Here is a 22,583-nt window from a genome sequence, read left to right on the forward strand (position 1 = left end):
TAAATATGCTGCTAAAAATTAGTAATCATTGTCATACTAGCTCAAGAGAGGCTTGTTAACTAATTCTGGACCAAACTGTGCATTAAAATTAAAGCCATCTGCAAAATATTACAGCAAATGTAATGTTCCTGAGAGAGAGAGCAGATTGACAGTCTTGGAACCTCAAGTGTCTGTGTAACCTCTGCAGCTTGGTCAGCGCAAAAACAAGTTTTCAAACATTATTGTCTTGTCATGCCTCAAATCAGACTAGGTAAAAATATTTCCTAGGATGGGTCATTCCTTGGCCATGTAGTCTGACCTCTCGAGACACTGCCAGCTGGGGTGAACATGTGTCTGGCGAGGTCTGGTCTTAGATCACACCACATGCTGCAGAGACCACCAGGACATTTTCACATTTCAACAGCCTTGGATACCTGCTAGATTGAAAAAGCACTTAGGCACTTTTTTCTGCCAGTCCTGTTTGGGATCTAACTCAAGCTAATGCCTAACCCATTGAATTTCTTGATCTGAAGACCCTATAGAAGATGGACTAATCACAACACAAATTGCCCCAGTAAACTACTTAGATATTGCAAGATCTTGGCCATTACTGTCCGGGTTTGTGTTTTACAGTACTTTGTGTGATGGGATCTCTGTCCATGATTACTAGCCTTGCCACAAGATAAACCACACAGAATAATGCATGGGCCATTATGCCACTCAAAGCTGTATTTCAAGAATGTAAAGTTTATTTCCTGATTTAATGCTGCCACAGTCAAGCAGATTTGGTGCATTACATGTGCCTAATAAGAAGACTTCATAAGTATTTTAAAACTGTGGATAATGTGAGAAAGAGGAGAAAGTATATTGGTGAGTAAATCATACTTTCTTGTAAAACATATATAGAATTTCCAGGTTTTTTTATCCTGAAACAAAATCTGGTGCTGAGTGGCTGACAAAGGTTAAAGCCGAGTGAGCACACACAGGGAATCTTTATCACCTTGCACTGCAGCTTGATCACTAAAAATAATTTTTTTTAAAAAGAAAAACACAATACACAGTGCAACCTTGAACATCAAAAGGACCAAGCAGACTGCCAGAGAGGAGTGGGTTACTTCCACTTGCTTGATCTTTTTGCTCTGGTTAAAAATATTATTAATATTTTAGTATATTGACTGCCGCATACTTTTCTGGAGCAGCACCTTTAAAAACCAAGTCCGTGTAATACAGAGATGAACCTGGATGCTCCGTGACTGAGATCAACTGCAAGGGACAACACTGTAAAAAAATGGACAAAAATATAGACTGAAGCTAAGCCTTTTTTTTTTTTTTTTTTTTAAATTTGGATTAAATTTTCCATTTACCTATAGAGAACAGAGCATCTGTTTGGAAAGAAGCTGGTAGCTGGACTGCAGCATTCAATTACAAGTAATATGCATCACTAGATACTTCTAATGTGCCTGAAAACTATTTTGATTCAGCAGTAATTGGTTTACTCTATGCATTTACAGGTACACAAAGAAAACAAAAAAAAAAGCAACTGAGCTAAAATTCAGCTCATTATTTGCTATTGTGGCATTAATTATTGACCAGATTCTTATGTTACTGTACAATTTAAATCTGCCACTAGCAGCAGTCGTTCTTCTGAACAACATGTTGGAAGCTGGTATATGAGAAATGAAACCTTAAAATGTAGAGTAATAGCACAGCCCAGTGGCTTATCAAAGAATAAACAACCATTTAAGAGATCTAGTGATCTGGACAATTTGAAGTTTTATTTTATTAAAATGTCTGGAAAATGTGAAGATGGGGAATTATTCTAGGGTCAGGTAAGTGAGAGATCTTTATTCAAATCCCTTTTCTTTATCAAAAATCACTCTGAAAAACTGCTTTCAGTTATGCTGGCTATAAAGCCCAGCTGTCACTCTCATGCCATTGTAGGTAGAATTATTTAAGATTATTATTCAAAACTGTATTTAGAATAATACTTTTATTTAGAATAATTTATGCTCTGAATTATTTTATTATTATATTGTTATAATAATTATTCTGTATCTCATTATTCCCTTACATACTTGGTTGGATCCGCTTTTATTTTCTTGTACAATTGGCGTATATCCCAGCAGTCATCTGAAATCTATCTACACTGGCTTACATCCCACCTATTTATTCCAGGAAATAGTTGGTGTCTGACTAAACGTATGCACACCCCACCATCACCCCAAATTAGCCCTCAGTGTCTTATACCATGTTACAGCGACACATTACAGGAAAGAAGCAGCTTCTTGTTGCTGCATGGGCACCACCTTGTATGCTGGGAATTTCAAAAACATTCACCAACCGATGCAGGGTACGTGGTGGAGAGGTATCTGGTAGCACCAGTTGCAGCTCTGCTCCTCAGCTTTGCAACCTCAGAGTCTTCTTGGTGCCCTTCTGGCCACACATGCAGGTCTCCTCCCACAAGCAGGAGGGGTAGTGTGGTGGGAGGATGTTGCATGTCCATGTCTCATCCCATTAGGAAGATGGGATGCATTTGGGGGTGTCCTGGGACACAGGCCAGGGAAGAGATCCCCAGTTCCTCACAAACAGTGCCTGGCTGGGCCAGTCCATGGGAGAAGGGCCCAAACAGGGCTGTTGGACACCTGAATATCGAGCATATGCATGTTAGCACATGGAGAAGGCAAATATCTGGCCAAGTCACCAGGAAACACCATAGAAAGTGCTGTGCCTTACGTCTGGCTCACCTAAACAATCAGAAATACCTTAATTTAGGAAGCACTACTCTTTCTCCTGGGATGAAGTGCTGACCCATCCCTTCACAGGCAACACAGTCTGTCACAAAACCTGCATCAAGTCCAGAGCTGGCGTACGGATATGCCAGCTAGGAGGAAGGGGATGGGAATCCCTATTGTTAGAGAAAACTTTTGAAAGGAAGAAAAAAAATCATGTAGTGATCAAACAAGATAAAAAACCCTGCCAGAGAAGTAGCAAATAAAAAACAATTTTAAAAAGCCTTTGAGGTCTGTCATTCGAACCAGATGTCAAGTCAAAGAGCCTGTGTTGATAGTGTAGCAAACATGGGTCCCCAGCAGCTAGATAAGCACAGATTTCCTTCTATTGACTAGAGGAAACAATGTACCTGTCCTAGATAATTCCCTAAATTAATTCTACCAGAAGATGCTACAGATAAGAGGTGACCTTGCACACTGAGTCAGTTTGTTAGAGAGGATATAGCTGACATTGCTAAATCCTGCACACCACAGGTCTCTGAATCTGAATTTTATCATTGTGTGTGGTTTAGGTATGTCAATTCAAGTTTCCAGCGTTGCTAGAGCCATGGGTAGCAAAGAATGGGATTAAAATAATAATTACTAATAAAGCTAAAAAGAGTCAGATTCTGAGGTGTATTTAGTGCTTTTAAATTTCCATACAGCCTTAGAGAAAAATAAATGTAATCTGCTGGCATTTTGTCCAGAAAAAAAAAAAAAAAAAAAAAAAAAAGGTACAGCTCTCTAGTAATAAAGTCCCTGGGGATATGCAGAATGTCTTTCATCTATTTTCTCTCAGACCCAATCCAGTAGGTGCTGCCAGAGGATCTCTTGCATGCACGCTCCCTGGGTAACAGAGAAGAGACCTCAAAAACAAGAGAAAGTCCACAACTGTGGAGCCCAGCTCCATCGAGATGCTTCCCAGCAAGCCTTCATGTGGCACTGTGTGCTGCGATGGAGGACTTGCCCTATCCTAAGTATTCTCCTGTTGATCAGCTGTGGGCAAAAGCATACTGAGTAGAATAATTTTTTGTGGCTCCTTGTTCAGCATCTCTCATCTTCTTCTGTATACCACATTCTTACTCTAGTCTTGGTGTCCGATAGGGTTGAAATTGTCCCTTCTCCTTCGGCAGGGCACAGTGTGCTTCCTTGCTGTTCAGTTTTCCTTCTTCAACCTTTCAGGCACCAAAGACTGTTTGTCTATTCATGTTTTCCTTCTTGGGTTTGACTCTTTGACTGGACTTTACGCTTGCATAGTTGCCTCTCCAGAGTATCTTTGACCTTCTGCTTCTCCTGTTCAGCAGGAGTCTGCAAACTGAGTTGTCTGTACAACCTTCCCTCATTCTTGGATCCACCTCCGAACTTCGTGTTTTCTCCACTTGCTTCCCTGTAATCTCTTCCATGAGTTCTCTCAATCCTCCCTCTGGGCAGGGAAAAACTCCACCAGGAACTTCCTCAAGAATCATGCCCACAATTTAAGCACCCAGGCACAGATCACAACCAAAGTGCAGAGTCTCCAAACCAGTCCCCAAATGACAAGAAAACAAACATTTCACTCCCCTTTCCAGGACTTACAGATGTCCTTTCATCCACACCACAAACCACCCTGAATATTTTTTTTCCATTTAGAGGCTGTGGGATGTTGGCAGTGCATGCAGCTGTGCTATACTTGAACAATGTTTCCACTGATATTCTCTTCCTGATTCCAGTTGAATCTGGGATTTTTCAGAGGATGTTGTATGCTGGAACAGAGCTGTTGATCCTCTCCTAGAAAATTAAACATGTGAAGATCTTTTCATCCAAAGTACCAACGGATTCACCTAAGTATTCACATTCCAGTTTATAAATTAATTTTTCTTGATGAAATATAGGTTAAAACACCAATATTTTTATGTGGAAAATTTGGAATTATTATAATAGTCTATATAAATAGGCTATATAGAGGACTGTAAATAGTCCCTTGTCAGAGACTTCATAGAGGAAATATGCAGAATATCTTTGCTTATTGTTCATGCATTGTTGTTATTGTAGACTATTTCCATTCTCTTATTTATGACAAACTCATTCAAAGTTGTCACTAAAGCATTGATACACCTTGTCCATTGTCCATGACCATTACCTGAAGGTCTTATTTTACAAAGTAATATCATATCTGCTCTCCTCCTGCCTAATTTTAGCATTTGCTTTAGTTTCTTGAAGAATGTTGTGATTTCCAATTGTGAGTGTGTGGTACTGAAAGTTGCAGATCCTACAAGCCTTTGCTACTCAGGAAAAACAGTAAGATGTCCTTCAAAATGCAGTTCATCTTCTCAGTGATCTAATCCCATCCTAGGTTCTTGTTCCTTTTCCCTTTGCCCAATCACTTATCACAGGAAGAAAGATTATTTCATTCTATTCCTCGATTCATCCCTCAGGAATTCTGTTTTTTCCATGCGTGTATTATGTTTGATTTTTGCCTCATCTTAATTTATGCAATTTAAGGCTTATAATGCTTTGAGACAGATAAAATATGTAATTCACAAATGGCTTGGACTGTGCTTGATGTGTTTCCCTTCCTCACTCAGAAGGTGAAGTTTCAATAAAATCATGTCCTTTTTGTCTAATTTCCTGCCTTGACTTGGCCTTTTCACTCTCCTTGAAAGCAGAGTGAGTAAGTACTTGGGGACTATGTAATTCACTTATAATTGAAACAATAGACCATAAAGGCTCCTTGAGAGCAATTACATCTATCGAGCCAACGAGTCAGTTGTGCATTTGCACTAAGTCCAAGTAGTAAAATATATTTATGATTTTTTTTTTTTTTTTTAAAATGAAAGCTACTGCTTGCTTAGTCTTTAGAGGCAGCACAATGCATCATGAGACGGGGAGGCTTAAATGTGAATCTACATGAGCAGCGTGTGACTTGTCATGAAAAAAAAAGCACAGTATGCTGAATCCAACCAAAGAGTTAGTGTGTGTGTGTGATTAGAACCAGTCTGAGACATAATGGTTAATCTATAAAAACTAAAGCAAAAATAAAGTAAATTTGAGAACATGGTGCACAAGACTAGATAGAAAGAAGGGGATAAACTGCATATTACTAAACTTAGAAGTGCTCGATTCCTTTGTTTGCTTTTATTTTCAACTACATCATAGGCTGACTCTGCTGATGAGCTTAGTTGAGAGCAAAAAAAAGCAATTAGACTGTATTAAGCCATCCATCCAAGAGGGATTCTGGACAAATCAAATCCTGTGCAAGGCACTGGATTACAAATGAAGGAGCCTGGGATCAGCTAAGAATTGTCAGAAACACAGCTGTGTGTATGATCCAGCTGTGTCCGTGTCCTGTAACCCTCTGTGATCCCGGGCAAGCCACTTGGTGGGTACAAATACCCAAATGACGATCTCCATAAAACTGAGGGCAAAGTGCTCTTTTTTTTTTTTCCCTCTGCTTTTTTGGGGGTCACCAATAGGGCACCTGCTCCTTCATTAGGCGGTACAGAGACTATAAACTCCATAGGGGCTTTGCACAGGTGTAGTAGCCCAACCCAACCACACTATGTAGGAATTTAGCCTTAGGTTGAAGGAGTACATCCCTCCTGTGCAAGACAGAGCCAAGGAAAAAACATACTCAGGGCCTCACTGAGTTGGGTCCAAGCAGCTGTATGGTCTCACCAGCTTGGAGGTCCACCCAAGCTAGGTAGCTCCACGGAGTACTTGCAGATTGATGCTGCAAGAGTTTTGCGCTAATACGGCTGCGCCTCTTCCAGCATCTGAGCCATCAGCCCATGTCTTCAGCTCCATGCAAACACAGCACCACATGTGGAGGCTGCTCAGACATCTCTGCTGCACCTCTACCATGTGGCTTTGCAAGAAATACGTGCATTATATGCTTTATGTGATGAGGCTGGTTCTCTGCTCTGCAAATGTGCTCTTTTCCACGGCAAGTGTTTCAGCTCCTTTTTAAAAGTAAGCACGCATTAAAGTGCTTTTCACAATGGAGATAATTGAGTACATGTACAACATCTATCACAATAAAAGCCAAATCTCAGACAGATACTAGAGCACTATCAAAGACAAAAAAAAAAAAAAAAATTCATAAGGCTTTCAGTCCAACACTTTCAGCCAGCACTAAATCCATTTAAAAAAAATTTCAAGTGTTTGCACAGCGCCAAATTCTGCAGAGTATATGGATACTACTGCAATACAAATAAAATTTACAGCTATTACTACTAAAAGTAATTAACAATGTCATTCGTATATTTTTCTTTTAAAACTGCCTTTCTCTTTTCCTTTCTGAAACCTTTTATATTTTTCTACCTTAAAAATTATCAAGTCATTAAAAAGAAAATTGAATATTTTTATAACAAATACCAAACAACAGCAAATGTGCACATGCAGGTTATAAAGATGAGGTTTATAATGGCAATGCTGATAGATCGTTCCTGTTACCACATCAGCAGGGCATCACCAGAACATAGTGCTCCACAAAAATGACATACCGAGCAGTATTGAAAATAACAAGAAATTTCTCAGTAGGTCTGATTTTTTTTTTACTGTTACATCAATGAGCCAGCAACCCTGGTTTTCTTAGTTTGGTTTTTAGGTTTGGTTCATTTGTTTGGGTATTTTTTCAGAGATGGGGAGGCGGTTACTAGAAAATGTGGGTGCTTTTATCTGAGCCATTTTAATTTTTATATTCCCCTTGAATTGTCAGGGAGAAAATACTATTTAAATACCAGTTTTACAACACTGGTAACAAAAAGAAGAGAGACTATAACTTTCCTTTCATGAGGTCAGATATTCTTTAGGAAAAACATAGGCTTTTTACAACCTTTTACAGTTTCCTTCTGCTTCTTCACGGAATAGCAGCAAATTCTTGAAAGGACAGACCACCTGCAACTCCAGCTTCATCGGAAAAGGGATGGAGGTACTTAGCACTTTGCCGAACTCAGGCCAGATTCTGTATTTACTGTGACATTTATTTAAAACTGATTAATGGGTTTGTGCTGACAGAGCTAATGCTCAGGAAGAAAACCACCTGTCACCAAGCTGGGCACCTCATCCAAGCTCATGTGCCAGGTGGTCAACCTCATCGACCATCAGTTTCTGAATCCTTCAAGTTATTATTTCTATAAGCATCCCTGGCATGAGCATCCCTGGCTCTTCCAAGCTTCAGTACACCTTCCTGTACTGGCTGTTCTTTTGCAGCCATTCCCAGAAATTTTATGAACTTTTTGCTAAGGCATAGATCTGCTGAATTTTAAAGATAATAATAAACTCCCTTAGAACTCAGAATTTCCTGATTTGGAGTACACATGTGGGCTCCCTCTTAGCTTCTGAATTGCACAAGGCTTAGGATATATCACATGGCTTTTGGATAACTGCTTCAAAGACATGCAAATGCCTCCCTCACTGCTTCTGAAGAGCTCCATTCATTAATAAGCTAAAGTGCATAAAGCAACTTGGCTGCAAAAAAGAGTGCGGTGCAATACAAAACAGCCAATCCACATCCAGTATAGGGAGGAAAACACAGGTAAAATAATTTTCATAAGCTTTTCACATGATACAAATCTGGGGCACATTTCAATAAGGAAGAGTTTTGTACAGCTTGAGCTCACGTTGATGGTTTTTCAACCCGTGGCAAAATGAGAATGTATCTGTGGAGTCTGCCAGTGTGATGCATCTTTGTCTGCTTGTATCTGTCTTGAGCACTGGTGCAGCAGCACGAGTATGCACACCGCTTACACACCCCCCAGAGCGCATGACACGCTGCGACTGAACAAGCTGGGATTAGGACAACTGATGCAAAGCTTAAAGACAACTGCAAGATGCCGCAGTTGACTTACAAATGTCACGTTCCCTTATCTTTGGGCTTAAACAAAACTCAGGTTGGGAAAATCATGTGCCTGATGACCACAGCCCCACTTCTACTCTCCTGCAGGGCACATGGGAAACAAAACACAAGAAGGTGCAGATTGAGGCAGTTCAGAAAACAGCAATGTTTGTTTTGACAACTCCTGACTTCCTGGCCATGAGCTGGGAGGATATTCTTGGCTTTAAAACCATAGTTTCAAAACTCATCAGGCCCCAAATGACTGTGCCAACAAATTAGCGTAATTTCAGATGTGGGGGAGAACAGCTAATCGAAGTAGGGGGGTGGGAGGAAACTGCTGCCCTTTCTTCTAGATATTGTTGTGATTGCTTTCTCATTGCTCTTGATATGTTCTTCACACTCATTTGATGAAAGATGTTTAAAAATAGAACACAGAAATAGGCAAACCCTGAAAATATAATGTATCTGCCAGAGGAGGTATAGAATTAGAGAGAGGCTGTGCGTTCACTTCTTACTGCCCTTTCTATAGGATGAGGAAATGGTGTGAACTGCATCTGTCCTTCAGGCCTTCTCCTGCTTCTCCAGCCACCCACCTCTAGCTCAACAAGCTGCTTTGTGTGTGTGAGCCCTCCTCAGAGAAACTGTTGCTGACCTGGCAGCTCCTACCCGAGAGTGTAGGACTGCAGAGAAAACACTGCAGGTTCCCTCACCCTGTCTGATCCCCTTGGCCTCTGGACATGGATCTGGCCAGCTTCCAGAGTGCGAATGTGGTGATAAGGGAAGGCAGAAAGGATTTGGAAGGCAAAGATATAGTGTTACACTGGGCACCAGCAAGGAAGGTAATGTATTGCCAGGATAATGGCATGCGATAGCAAAGGGCAATGTAGTACAACCTCATAGAATCATAGAATGGTTTGGGTTAGAAGGCACCTTAAAGATCATCTAGTTCCAACCCCCCTGCCACGGGCAGGGCCACCTTCCACTAGCCCAGGTTGCCCAAAGCCCCGTCCAACCTGGCCTTGAACACTGCCAGGGAGGGGGCAGCCACAGCTTCTCTGGGCAACCTGTGCCAGTGTCTCACCACCCTCACAGTGAAGAATTTCTTCCTTGTGTATAACTGAAATCTACCCCCTTTCAGTTTAAAACTGTTATGTCTTGTCCCATCACTACACTCCCTGATAAAAAGTCCCTCCCCACCTTTCCTGTACCCCCTTTAAGTACTGGAAGGCTGCTAGAAGGTCTCGCCGGAGCCTTCTCTTCTCCAGGCTGAACAACCCCAACTCTCTCAGCCTGTCCTCACAGGGAAAGGGTGATCCAGTCCCCTTATCATCTTTGTGGCTTCCTCTGGACCCCAGTCAAGCAGTTCCATGTCCTTCTTGTGTTGGGGGGCCCAGAGCTGAGCACAGTACTCCAGGTGGGGTCTCGTGAGAGTGTAGTAGAGGGGGAAAATCTCCCTCAACCTGCTGGTCACACTGCTCTTGATGCAGCCCAGGATACAGTTGGCTTTCTGGGCTGCAAGCACACATTGCTGGCTCATACTCAGTTTTCCATCCACCAGTACCCCCAAGTCATTCTCAGCAGGGCTGTTCTCAATCCACTCATCGCCCAGACTGCATTTGTGCTTTGGGATTGCAAGACCTTGCACTTGACCTTGTTGAACTTCATGAGGTTCACATGGGCCCCCTCTCCAGCCTGTCCAGGTCCCTCTGATGGCACATCCCTTCCCTCCAGCGTGTTGACTGAGCCACACAGGTTGGTGTCGTCAGCAAACTTGCTGAGGGTGCACTCGATCCCACTGTCCATGTCGCCAACAAAGATGTTAAACAGTGCTGGTCCCAACACCAACCCCTGAGGAACATCAACCTCAAACATACAGTCAATTTATCCTGTCTTGAAAACGACCGAAGTAAATATTCAGTGAGAAAAAAAAGAAAAGAAAAAGAAAAAATTGTCTTTTGTAATAGTACCAAGGGAAAAAAGTAGCAATTGTTCCTTTATAAATTTATCAATGTGAATTCAATTGAAAATTTAAGAATATCCTAAGGGATAGGAGCAGAGAACACATATCAACAAAACCAGAGCCACCTCCTCTTTGTTGCCACTGGAAATGTCTCCTGCCCGCTGACAGAACAGGGCAGGCTTCTTTCTCGGGAACCACAGTGCAAGAGGGGAACTCAAACCATACCACTTCCTCACTGCAGGGTGTGATGAAAGGTACCTACACCCTCCAAAGATGCCTGGCACCCCTGTTCTGGACTTACGTAGTGTGAGAGACAAGGTAGGTATGTGGGTCGACCTAGGGGATGGACCCAAGGAAAGTGGGTATAAATCAAGGGGGGGAAGAAAGGGGGGCCCTGCCCACCTGGAGAGAGCAGTGAAGTGAAGAAAACGGATGCCAGCGAAAAAGACCTCCTGGAACCCTCGCTGGCGGGATCAGCGCAGAAACCCAGACTGGAGATCTGTATTTCCCCTTTCCCTCTATCTCCCTCTTTTCCTTTTTCCATTAAGAAATGCAAGGCATATTGTATTGCTTGTCACAACTTGATATATACTTACCCAATTATCTTGTGCTCAATTAGTGTGGGTAGCTAATAAATGCTTGGACTTGGAGACTTGTTGTCCGCTCCACTGGTGATTTGCGAATCTGAGTCACTTGTCCCCCTCGTCTGAGCGGGACGCGACACATAGCCTTCCCAGTAATGTGTCCCAGTACGTAATTATACTCCTAATTGCTAAGTGTTTCTTAATGTCTAAGCAAGGTTGCTCTAAGTGTATAACAAATGCCTCTTCAGTCCCGTCCTCAGCCTGGGAAACAAATGATGAGTATCCCCTTTGTGGCACTGTTCTCTGAATCCTGTTTCCACATCCACCTTTGACGGATGCCTTTTACTAAACTAAAGAACCCCCTTTGGTGGACCTTTCTTGATAGGTCATGCTGTCTAAATCTCTTAGCACTCCAGTCGCTCCCACTGAGCTCTCCCCGAGCCCTCATCTATATACCCAGATGTATGCATGCACATACACACACCCTACTTCTTAAAGTATGTGTGCCCAAAACAGGACACATACCCCAGGAAAGGTCTTGCCCCTGCTAAATAGAGTGGAATAATAGCCTTTCATCTCTTACATGTGACATACACAAGAATGGCTCAACAGCATCTTATCTGCTGGCTTATATTCAGCCTCTGTACTCTTTTTATATTATACTGGGGCATAGACCAATAGTCACCATTTTGGGAGGGTTTTGCATTTCATTTTTCTTTCAAACGTGAAACACTTTTCACTTTTTGTTATTGAATTTTGCTTTATCAATTACAGGCTATTTCTCAAAGTTATCATGATTACTTTAGTTCTAACACTGTCTTCCAAAACACTTGCATCTCTTCCCAGAATGTTACCTTCTGCAAACTGTGTATGTTCTATATCACCAGGAAACGTGGCAACAAGAACATCCACCCATTCAGCCCCAAATCTCGGTGGTGGCAAGTGAATAATTTGTAAGTTCTCTTTGAGCATTACTTCTTCAGGCAGTTGTTCTCTCTGCCTTGTAGCAATTTTCCTCTGAACGAGAATGTTCCTCCTTCTCAGACATTTTAGCTCAGGTCTTCCTCCAGCCGGTGGAGGCTTCCTCATGCCTCATCACAGAAAGTGGCCTCAGGGACTTTATGTGCTGGACTTTGCTGATGTGGGGTAACATCTGGGTTAAGCAGTGCTCATCAAGACCAGTTTTCTTTGTCAGTGAAGACATTTCACAGGGCTACGCCAAGAGTTTTACTACAGCCAAGACAAAACTGCTTTGCCTTTATCCACTGGGTTAAAGAACTAAACTGAATTCATGTGATGTGCTTTATTCTTAACAAATCCATGTTGGCTACTTCTCATGGGCCTATAATCCTCTAGGGATGAACAAATAATTAATTTCAATATCTTTCCAAGTATCAGAGTTGCAGTGTTTGAATTACAGCATTGGGTCCTCCCTTCCCCTGTTTTTTAAAGATATCATTTCTTTTAACATAAATCAGCAGAGCTGCCATGCAGGTTACACCAATACAAATGGATGGAACAATGCAGGGAAAGTTCCTGGGCACTGGGACTGAATCCTCCCTGTCTTACACTGAGAGGAGTGATGGTTTTATCTAAGCCAACTAGCATTTTCTCAAACAATTCCTGCACACCATGCAAGAGCTGGTGCAGTCTGGATGAGGCCATCCTGTTCTAGATGGTAGAAGCTTAAAAATACAGCTGTATCGAACCATGCCAGTCAGTCCTGAGCAAGGTAATGGCCTCAAGGTTGTTTATTTTGTAGATTTTGCCTCACTAATCATTGTAGAAAACAACAGAATACTTTCAGATATCTGAAATAATTAACCAAGTAGGTAAAAGAAGGAATGTGATTCACATCTTACAAAAGAAAGAGACTTTGGAAAAATGGCTGACACCAAAAATTTCTGTATATTTGATATATCTCCATCAGCAGGGGTCTGACACAATAAAACAGCATCACACATCACCCTTCAGGACTGCATCTCAGTTCTGGGGCTGGATCACTCCCTCTGCTCTCCATCCAGTCTGTCCTCAGAACTGAGGTTTTTCAGAAGAAATTTTGGATGGGGTAGAGTTATCTGTAGTAATTAATTCACAGCCAGTCTCTGGAGCTACATTAAGCAACATTTCCAATAATGTTTCCAATTAATTTTTAGGTGATAGTGGTGCATGGTGTTCTGTGAGGAACGCCGAGGGTTGGTAGAGATCCATTCATCAAAAAATGATGGAAACCATGGCCTCTGTGGTGTACACAGATGTTGTTCTGATCTAGGGAAACATTAGAGAGAAAAGTAAACACAGCAAGACAAAAGTTATATCACAGTAAAAGATGTCTAGCCTTATAATTAAAAAGAGGAGCGGGTAAAAGCATATTTATTCAGCAGAAAGAGTGGAGTAATAACTAAAGGTAATCTAATTATGGTCTAAAACCATAAAGAACATTTTTTTGTTTCAGTTTTCAGTGAGAAAGATGAGCGTATTGAGGAGGGGACTCAGAACTGAGCACAGACTATAATGATCTTCTCCATCAAAATCCTTCTGGCACTTGTAGTAGGAGAGCAGAGGTGTGACAAGGGCAAGATGTGATGGTGTTGACATTCTGTGAGGGGACCAGAGCAGAGCCAAAGCCTTAGTGCAGATCCACTTGTAAGTTGTCCTCAAAGCAAGCACAGCAAGCCATGAAGAGACTTGTCTATGAAGAGCTTGTTTTTATTAGAAGAGAAATTAGAACTATCAATTTTTGAAATAGAGAAATTTGGATGTTCTGGGAGAGAGACTGTATACTCTCCACTTATGAAACAGTCAATGAAAACTTCCCAAGGACAGATCTTGCCTGACCAGCCTCATGAGATGAGCTGAGGGGCAGCTTCAATGAAAGTTGCCCAGCATGTTGCTTTTGGCAGGATTTGTCCGTGCCCAGGCGCTGTCAGGGGCCGCGGGGAGAGGCCGGGCTGCCCCGTGCCGGACACAGCCGGTCCCAGCCCGTCCCAGGCGGCTCCAGCGGCCCCAGCGCAGGACACAGCTGAGCCCCTCAGCCAAGCTGGGGGCGCCCGGGGGAAACCAGGTTCGAGCGAGGGCCAAAGGCGGCCCAGGCAGAGGAGGAGGAAGCCGAGGAGGGAGCAGCAGCAGAGGGACCCCGAGGCCGGAGGAGGAGGAGGGCAGGAGGTGCTGCAGGCCCGGCGCAGGGATCCCCTGCAGCCCCGGAGAGACCCCGCGGGAGCAGAGACCCACCCTGCAGCCCGGGGAGGGCCCCACGCCGCAGCGGGGGGATATTTCCTGCAGGAGCTGCGGCCGTGGAGAGCCCCGGCGGGAGCAGGTTGTCCCTGCAGGACTGCAGCCCGGGGAAGGGCCCGCGCTGGAGCAGGGACACGGGGCAGGAGGGAGCAGCGGCCCAGAGGGCTGCCAGGGACTTCATGACTTCATCAAGTCTACAACTTCCTCAAGGTGGGCAGCAGAAAGGGAGGTGCTGATCTCCTCTCTCTGGTGACCAAGGACACAAGGAATGGACATTAGGAAAAGGTCCTTCACTGAGAGGGTGGTTCATCGCTGGAACAGGCTCCCCAGGAAGTGGTCACAGCACCAAGCCTGTCAGAGTTCAAGGAGTGTCTGTACAATACTCTTAATCGTACGGTTTAAAGTAGTCCCACAAGTAGCAGGCAGTTGGACTTGATCTTCCTTATGATGTTCTACAATTCTATGACCGTAACCCCTTTCCCCAAACCCTGTGCTGCTTGGTGGAGAAGGTTTGAAGGAGTGAAGCTTGAGCCTGGGAAAGATGAGAGTGGGAAAGTGTAATTTTAATTTTTTCCCTTTGTTTCTCACTATCAAAATCTGTTTTAACTGGCAGAAAACAAAATTAATTTTCCCCAAATCAAGCTTGTTTCATCTGTGACAGTACTTGGTAAATGATCTCCCTGTCTTTATCACACACTTTTTCATCCTTTTTCCTTCCCCTGTCCTGTTAAGGAGGGCTTAAGCTTAAGGGCTCTTGGCTGCTGGCCAAGGTCAACCTACAGCACCCAGATAAGACCAACTTTAGGAAAGCTTTCAACAGAATCCCACCACAATCTCACCTGGGAGCTGAGGAAGCCCGAGCTCAATGAACAGCAGGGAGCTGAGCCGGAAAACTGCCCAGATCACTGGCTCACGTGGCTGCAAGCAACGGCCAAACATCCAACTGCAAGCTGGTAAGGGAGGACCCCAGGGGCCAGCACAGGCCTCCAAACACACTCATCAGCAACCAGGAAGATGGCACAGAGTGCACCCTCAGCAAACTGGCAGGTGACAGTAAAGTGGAGGCGGGCAGAGAAAAAGAGAGGCTGACACAGTGCATGGCAGTGCTGCTAGCAACGGAGACAGGCCACCACAAACCTGAGGACGGGGCCAAAAGCCTCATGGTGTTCAAGAAGGAAAAGCGCAAAGCTCTGCCCCCAGGGCAGAAGAAGCCCGTGCGTCAGCACAGCCTGGGGAGAGCTGGCTGAGGAACAGCCCTGCTGGAAGGGGCCCAGGTGCTGGGGCAGAAGCCAGCTGAAACGGGAGCCAACGTCTCGCTGCAGAGAAGGCAAACGCAGAGGGGACTGCGGGGAAGGGAGGTTATCGCTCCTCTGCCTGCCACTGGCAAGGCCACTGCAGATCCCGAGCGCTCAGGTGAGGGACCCCCTGCAACGGGATGCTGAGGAACCGAGCAGGGTCCAGCCCTGGGCTACCAAGGTGGTCAGGGGCTTCAAGGGCATCACCCCCAGGGAGAGGCTGAGGGAGACGGGCCTGTTTTCTTTGGCAAAGAGAAGGCTTGGACCACCTAAGAGCTGCCCACAGCTACCGAGATGGGGACGCTAAAGACAGCATAGGCAAGCTCTCAGCACTAGCAGACAGAAGAGCAGTGGCCACAGAAGGCAGCACGGAGAATTCAGGTTGGACACAGTGACAGACTTTTTCACTAGGAGGGTGGTGAAGCCCAGGAACAGGATTCCCGGGGAGGCCGGAGATTCTCTGTTCTTGGGGGTTTTCATGGCTTTGTAGCACAAAGCCATGGCTGACCCCCCCAGGTGCTGGTTAGAGCCCTGCTTTGAACAAGTGGTTGGACCAGAGACCTCCAGAAGCCTCTTCTGATCAGCACTTCAATGACTCTGTTTTTTACAGCTGTTATAAAATGTGGTTACAAAAATGTGGTGGACTAGTTTTTGTAAGTAAGAAAAGTAATATAAGTCAGGAAGAATATTTGCAGTCACTGCAGAAGAGCTCCCATGCTTGGAATAGGGAGTTTGAAGCTTAAGGCCTCTTGAGGAAAAAATGCAATAAAGGTAAAGATGGTATAAAGAAAGTTGGTGAGATCATAAAGATAGATGACCTGGGGGATCACACCTTCTTTATTTTCAACATTTATTTTGTTCTGATTTTTAGAAAAAAAAAAAACAACAACAAAAACAAACCAAACTGCTGCTGTCTTCTCAAGGCAAGCATAGCAGGGAATGCTTTTTGCAGCAAAGTTATAGCTGAACATCCACTGTGATGCTCCTGAAATTGCTGGTGGGCCTGGGATCCCTGGCAGAGCCCCAGCAGTGCTGCTCGGCTGTATGGCAGCATCTTTTCCCCATGTACTCCAAGCCTGGACACAGGTGTCAGATCCAAAACTAAGCAGGAACTGAGAGGTGCCATCTTAAACACAGGTATGAATCCAACTCATCTTGTGCAAAGGGTTTCCACACTTCTAGAAGTGAGGAGGAGTGGGAATCACTGCCTCAAGGCAAGCTACCGGTAGCCAGAGAATCTGAAGGGTTCTGCCTCTGTTGGGGGGGATGACATCTGATTCTAAAAACCCACATCCACTCCAGTACTCCACTGGGAGGAGCAGAAATGGGATGTAAGGGCCATGACTGATAGAGGCTATGGATGCTGTAAGTGCATGATGACTGGCAAGGCTGAAAGCAGGTCTTGGAGACATGTGGTGTGCAGCTATGGTCTCAAGAAACGCTACCATCCATCCAGCCTCTCTTAAAAACTGTGGTCACATCTGACCGACCGAGTTCAGAAAAGACAAATTAAGTGTGGACTAGGTGAAAGGAAGGGCTTTTTGAAAGGACCATGGGAATGGTGAGCTTCTTTTATAATGTCCTGTTTCATAATGACTCTTGTTTAGTCTGGCAGAAGAGTGGCTGCAAGGGAACATGACTGCTTTCTATAAATACAGCAGGGACGGAAACACAGGGGAGAACTATTTAAGTGAAAAGCCAATTCCAGTGCAAAAACAAATGGTATAAATTGGCTCAGAAAAAAAAAAAATTAGTCCAGAAGATTTCTAACCAGCTGAATAGGGATGTCCTAAGGCTGCCTAATAGCTGCAGTGTGCTGAGGGGGGTCATCCAAACTATTTTTTCTGACAGTTTGACAGGTTTTGAACCATATTATGTGGCTGTAACAGCAGAGAATGGGACTCAGTCACCCAGGAGCAGCTTTGCCTCTGGCCCTGCAGGGCTGGTGTGTCAGAGGGCAGAGATGCTGCATCCCCCATGCTGTTCTGCCATCAGGGCAAAATTACACTGCTTTTCAAATTGCTTTAGTAAACATTTCTTTTGCTTTTACAGATTTCTTGTTAATCTCAATTCTTTGTTCCTCTGGTTTCCTGGGGAGATACTGTAGCCCAGCCAAAGGACCAACGCCTTCTTCGGTGCTTTATCCTCTACTTTTTCCAGCATCATCTGACACTACCTCCCAAGCAGCACACCTGTTATTCCCTTTTCTTCCTTATCTCCACATTCTACCACCCATCTCACTCTTCCTCCTTATTTCTTCTCTTTTGCCCTGTGCTACACCTACTTGATCTTCCCTGTCATCCTGGATCTCTGACTTCAACTCCCAGCTCTTTGTCCATCACCATTAACTCCTTGCCTCCCACGTCTTCCTGAAGAGATGTTGGTATTACTTACCTGCAAATTGATATTACATGGGAATCTATACCTACCAGATTCTGTGTGGAGTGTGTGCCTAAAGAGAGTATCGTATGATGGAGAACATAAATTAAACAAGAGCAGATGGACATTGATATAAAGTGTGGCTTGAGGGACTACAACTGCTCATTTCTGTGAATGGATCACCAAAGACTACAGGAGATTGCAAGGCACGTGTTGGGGGACAGAGAAGACACACAGCTGGGTTAAGAAAGATTTTTTGCCTGGAAATTTGCCTTCTTTTTTGAGGTGTCTTCCTTCTAGCTGGAAAGAAAGTCCCAGATCGCCAGTCCCTTGCTACATGCCTCCTTCTATGTGAGACTGTTGTCTGGTGGGCAAAGAGTGTTTAAATCAGTTGCCAACATGCTCACTAAAGAGCAAAATATGTCCTGCTCTGAAAAATGTATCATCTGAAAGTCAGGTAGAAAAACTTGATGATTACATACCCTAAAGTGGACACTTAAGGTCTGGTCAACTGGGTGCTCTCTAGGCTCTTCTGACTGGATCTTTGTTGACTCCAGTGGGAATGCAGGCACCCAGCTCTGAGGTAGATGCCCACAGACACTTATATTTAACCAACTGATACACAAGTGTCAAGTGTCATTGGAGATGCCTCAGGGTATCTCAGATGTATTTACAGGACTGGCAGAAATTACACAGGATCTACAGTGGATTTGTGACCTTCTGAAGGAGAAGCTGTAGGTTAGGCAGAGTCATCTAGTACACCTTAAATGGCACTGAATTCTACGTGTGGGCAACTGAATCAAGCTCTGTGTGTCTTAATATGGAGCTGGGTTGCTCCTGAGAAGGCTTACAGCTAAAATAAAAGTTTTCATGTGTGGCTGAAGAAACTAAATAAACTGGTTTTGCAAGCTCCAGAGTTTCAGTGCAACACTTGCAACTCAATATTGATTATCCACTAAAAACAACACAGATCTAGAAAAAAACCCACTCATGTCTCCAAAGAGGAGCAAAAGCAACATCTAAGTGAAAAATTATAAAGGCAGGTGACTATTAATTGATTTATATCACAGGATAAAGTGGCTGAAGACTTTGGTGCTGTAAATAAGAAAAAAGTGTTAGAAATGGCCTAAACTGAAATAAGACCAACTTTTAATGAAAACAAAGTGTTCACTGGCTCAGAGATGTGAGATTAACTTGGCTGCTGATTCAATGGATCAAGAATTGCATTGATCTAATACCTCTGACTTTCCACATTATGTCCAGAAAACGTAACCTAAGTACAGCTAGGCTGGAAGATTGCTGCCTGACAAATGCTTTTTTTTTCTCTTAATGGAAAATTTCAGCTCCATTTTTCCAGCGGTCCAAAACATCCTCTGCTTCCCACATTGTGAGATGACAACAATGCTCAGCTGTCTTTGGCCTGAGTTACGGCGCTGTGCCAGAAAGTATCTCAAGTTGTGAAAAGTCTTATATCAACACATTTTACCACTGAAGAGTGAGGAAAAACAGTTTCTAAACCATATGAAATATTCATGTCTAGCATCTTGTGAGATACCATCTGGTTAGATCAAACCAAAGCAGAGCTGATAGTGACATAGAAACACACTGGATAGAAAGTAGGATGATGTGACTTGAAGATTCATTGTTTCATGACCTACAAAAGACCACTGCAAAACCAGCAAGCATTACTTCAGGAACAATTAACTTTTCAAACAAAGAAAAATCTGAAAGAGAAATGTTGATCTTTTAAGTATGTTATTAGGAAAATCATAACGTACTTCAGATAAATCATGCCTCTCATGAAGGCATTGACAATTTAATTGCAATTTAATATTTGCCTAAATATTAAAGTGTCTAAAAAAAAAAAACAAAAAAAAACCAAAAGTACCAAACAAGCAACAAGCACTTCTACAGCTGGAATAATAAACAAAGGGCAAATCCTGCTACAGACGTTCTGATCTCCCAGCTTTTTATATTTATATTCCTAGAAATAAATATGTCATTTTGTTCACAGGGTGTAGTACAGGGACTTGGGACACCTGAGTTTTCCCCTGACAGAGCTACTTTTCTGATATATGACCTTGAGACAAACATTTTGCTTCTGTTACTCCTTCTCCTCCTACTTTCAGTTTCTTCCAGACACAGTTTTACTGTGCCTTATACAATGGGGTCTCTAGGTGCTATTGCAATGTAAATAGTGGCAGCACAGGTGCAATTGCGAGTGGAATATAGCTTTTATTATCCAGTTACAAGGTCACCGTTGGGTGAAAGGATTGCTGCATAAAACATTACTGAGCCATCAGCCTATGGCTGCCTCCCAGTTATATAATAATGTTATTTCAAACGTGGGGAAAGTATTTGAAGCTCTCCCAAGCCTGCCAAGTTTGCGGCGCTGCAAAGCATCAGTGGTAAAACAGCTCCACGCAGGTGAGTACAAACATGGAGACGCTTAAACTCCCAGGGCCTTCCCCACACTGTCCCTGTTGTTTGCAATTTACCCATTGCTTTTCTCAAGGTTAATTAAGCTTTGTGACACCTTGGAGGATAAGGAAATATTATACCCAGATCTGTGGAGGGGAAAGATGAAGGCAGCAGAAATGAAATGGCTGTCTTGGAGTGGCAGAGACGGAATGAGGACCAGGATAATCTCCATTCCCTCGCCGTGCTGCGTACCTTGTGATAAAACTAAAATGCTACCACTTTAACAGCAGTGTCAGTCACACAGTATGGGCTCTGCACAGGCTTTGAAAACCAGGGAAGAGAGCATCAAATGTTCCAGCCCACTTAATTTGAAAGCTGCCTATAATAAACCCTTGGGAACATGTAAAACAGACAGGTCAAATTACATAGTTACACAAATATCACTGGATTTCTGGCATTTAGGAATGAAAGGCTTTGATCTGTTCAATTTAAAAGTGCCTAAACCATGCATACACTATGTAAAATCTACCATTAAATGCTTTTATTTTCGTATTTTCCAAAAGCTTAGCTAGAAACAATTTGTACACAGCATGACAAAACTTTGCCTTAATAACATAAATATCTGTGCACAAGTAATTTGTCACAGTGTGTCATTGCAAAATATTTTATATTCAGTATAATGACAGTTCTTATCTAGTTCTTATACACAGAAACTCTTACAGAAACAATCTATCTCCCTTTAAAAGCCCCTCTCTATTCCTTACTTTCCCATCTGTCTTATTTATAGCTCTCCTTTGTAAAGCCCTCCAAGATCTACAAATGAAAAGTACTCATAAAAACTCTGTGTGAGCCGGGATTTGAAATCAGCAGCACTTATGGATGTTATGCATATGAAGGAAAGACTTCAGTGCACCGCTCCAGTATTCAAAAGCAACCCTACACCAGTGTCCTTGTCAACAATTTCTCTTTAAACCAGCACTCACTCAAAGTCTGTATAAATGCATCAGAAATGCCTCTTAGCCCTCCTCCCACTTATTCTCGGCAGGCGTTTCACTGTGTCTATGTTCAGGGATCCTCTCTCCCTGTTTTCCCTCATTGCACAATTGGCTTTCCATGGGCCTCTCTGGCAGCTCCAGCCCTTTTGGAAAGCAGAGTTTATTCCTCCCCTCCTCTTTCAGCCTCGCATTGAGGAGGAGGTCTGTGGCTGGGACTCGATGCCGCAGAATGTCAATGCCAGAAGTGGCCTTTCTCATGGAAATCAGGCACAGGAGTCCAGCATTGTCCATGCTTGAAGGAGAGACATTGCTTTTTTTTTTTTTTTTTTCCCCCTCTCCCTTTCTGGGAGATTATATTTGAACTGACGAGCTTTGGCTCTCTCATGCCTCACAAGTGCCAGATCCTTACTCAGGATTGATTTCTCCATCTCCTCCCTCACCTACATTGTTGTGTCTTCTCCTCTTCATCAAGTCCAATTAGTCATTATGGGCTTACCTTGGCATTTTTAAGATTTTATGGATAAAAATGTGAAATAAGTGGATTTGACCTGACTTTACTCACGCTGAGGACTGTATTTACCTACCCCAATATACGGCATGCAAACACTGATTACACCGTCTGACCCCTAGGAGAAAAGGAAACACTGTTCTCACAAAACTGAGGGGCAACAGGAGATGTGCAGGAAGAAAATTACTTCCCTGGGGACAAACCAGTGTCATATTGATATATCCATGGTGGCACAATTATTTATGCCCTTCCCAACAGTTTGCTGTTCAAAGTCTCCCTCTTGATTTAAGAGGGATTTTGTGGGAGGATCAGTAACACTGACTTTTTCCAGCATTATAAATATGAAGTCCTGGTGTCTTAATATGCAGCTCATCGTAGCTGGCAGTCACACTGGCCCCAGACAGTTGTGACCCTTAGAATAAGGTCACTCCTGGCTGCTGCTGGCTGGCCAAATTCATCCCTTTCACAGCCCCATGAGGTGGCCACAGTCAGGCTCATGGTTTGGAGACTGGAATTAAAAAGAAGCTCATCAAAAAGCAAGCTCCAGCAGAGCTGGGACCTACCAGAACTGCTGCACAAAGCCATCGGATCCATGCACAGCCTCCCCGGTATGGGCTGGTGTTACCCTCAGCAGGAAGGCCAGCA

The sequence above is a fragment of the Athene noctua genome, chromosome 2, assembly GCF_965140245.1.
Source record: "Athene noctua chromosome 2, bAthNoc1.hap1.1, whole genome shotgun sequence".
In the NCBI taxonomy this organism is placed as follows: Eukaryota; Metazoa; Chordata; class Aves; order Strigiformes; family Strigidae; genus Athene; species Athene noctua.